Below are 2,500 nucleotides of genomic sequence, written 5' to 3' on the forward strand. Positions count from 1 at the left end.
AGTATGAAAATATGGCCACACTGTCCCCTTTAACTGTTGTTGTCAGTTTGCTTTGATCTGTGAAAGTGTTTTCGTCATGGTACAATTCTCTGCATAAAAGGAGTGTTTGCAAAACCCGAGGACTTCTTTGGTCAAGAAAATATGCTTCCAAAGAAGGAACTCATTGAAGGTTTGAAAATTAGTGTTACTTATGGTTATGTTAGGAATTTCAAAGGAGTGTAAATCGCTGATAATAGATACATACTTCATTCTAGTGCTAATATTGTTTACATAGGCCCAAATCCTCTATTTGGTAAAGTTATTTTAACGTTTTTTTTTCCATAAAATATGAGGGTTAATGCCAATATTGTTAAATACTTGCCGATTAAGATGTGAATAGGCCTACTGACTGTGTAGACCTATGCCAAGTGTAATGAGTGATATTTTAGTTTATGTTTGTTTATTGAAATATTCTTTTATTTATTACTAAAGCTTTCTGACTGGCTTAACTCGAAAATCAAATTGAAAACGCTCAGAAATATACCATAATAAACATGTTTTCAAGTCACATATTCCCTTAGATAAGGGGAAATTGATACCCCAGTGAGGTTTTTGTGTATAGGGAAATCCAAAAGGAGAGTGTATTGCACCACATGGAAGGACATACATGCATAATCACACCATAATCAGTTGAAAATAGATATAGCAAAAAAATATAACAACTTACAATCGTAAACCATATAAAACACGAAAATATGCGAACGGTAAGGACAGGGATTCGTCTTGAACTCACATAACCTAACCTAGTACGTCAAGTCCTTAACCGACCTGTAAATTACATTACCTACCCCAGAGCTTTAACTTACCCCATAGCCGTTATCTGCCTCAGAGCCGTTACCTACCCCAGAGCCGTTACCTACCCCAGAGCCGTTACCTACCCTAGAGCTATAACTTACCCCAGAGCTTTAACTTACCCCATAGCCGTTATCTGCCTCAGAGCCGTTACCTACCCCAGAGCCGTTACCTACCCTAGAGCTATAACTTACCCCAGAGCCATTACTTACCCCAGAGCCGTTATCTACCACAGAGCCGTTACCTACCACAGAGCTGTTACCTACCCCTGAGTCATTATCTACCACAGACCTGTTACCTACCCCAGAACCGTTAGCTACTACAGAGATCTTACCTGTGTGTTTGTGTAGATTGCCTTACCTTATGTAAGACATGGGCTCTTGCCGCTAGGCAGCCCGTAAACTTCTTACCTACTCCAGAGCTGTTACCTACCACAGGGCTGCTACCTACTCCAGAGCTGTTGCCTACCACAGGGCTGCTACCTACTCCAGAGCTGTTGCCTACTTCAAAGCCGTTACCTACCCCGGAGCCATTACCTACCCTAGTGCCGTTACCTAGTCTAAAGCAGTTACTTACACCAGAGCTACTACCTACTCCACAGCCGGTACCTATCACAGAGCTGTTACCTACCCCAGAATCGTTACCTATTCCGGAGTGGTTACCTTGCCCAGTGCCGTTACCTACCCCAGAGCTGTTACCTACTCTAAAGCTGTTACCTTCCCTAGAGCTGTTACCTACCCCAGAGACATTACCTACTCCAGAGCCGTTACCTACCCCAGAGCCATTACATATCCCAGATGTTACCTACTCAAGAGCCACCACCTACCCCAGAGCCATTACCTACCCCAGAGCTGTTACCTACTCCAGTGTTGTTACTTACTCTTGGCGTTACCTACTACAGAGCATTTGCCTACCCCAGAGCTGTTCCCTACTCAAGAGCCGTTACCTACCCTAACCGTTACCTGCTCCAGAGCCATTACCTACCCCATTATCGTTACATATCCCAGAGCTGTTACCTACCCCAGAGCCATTACCTACCCCAGAGCCATTACCTACCCCACCGGTTTCCTACCCCAGAGACGTTACCTAGCCCAGAGCTGTTACCTACTACAGAGTCGTTATTTACCCCATCCGTTACCTACTCCAGAGACGTTGCCTACCCCAGACCTGTTACCTACTCCAGAGCCTTTACCTACCCCAACTGTTACCTGTTCCAGAGCCATTAACTACCCCAGAGCCGTTACCTACCCCAGAGCTGTTACTTACCTTAGAGCTGTTACCTACTTCAGGTCCATTACCTGCCCCAGAGCCTTTATCTACCCAAGAGCTGTTACCTACCCCAGAGCCGTTACCTACCACAGAGCTGTTACCTACCCCAGAGCTGTTACCTACCCCAGATATATTAACTACCACAGAGCTGTTACCTACCCCATACCCGTTATCTACCACAAAGCCGTTAGCTACCCCAGAGCCGTTACCTACCCCAGAGCCGTTACCTACCCCAGAGCCGTTACCTACCCCAGAGCCGTTACTTACCCCAGAGCCGTTACCTACTCCAGAACCATTACCTTGTCTGGAGCTGTTACCTACCCCAGAGCCGTGACCTAGCCCAGAGCCATTACCTACCACATAGCTGTTACCTACCCCAGAGTCATTACCTACTCCAGAA

Source organism: Palaemon carinicauda, chromosome 42 (assembly GCF_036898095.1).
Source record: "Palaemon carinicauda isolate YSFRI2023 chromosome 42, ASM3689809v2, whole genome shotgun sequence".
In the NCBI taxonomy this organism is placed as follows: domain Eukaryota; kingdom Metazoa; phylum Arthropoda; class Malacostraca; order Decapoda; family Palaemonidae; genus Palaemon; species Palaemon carinicauda.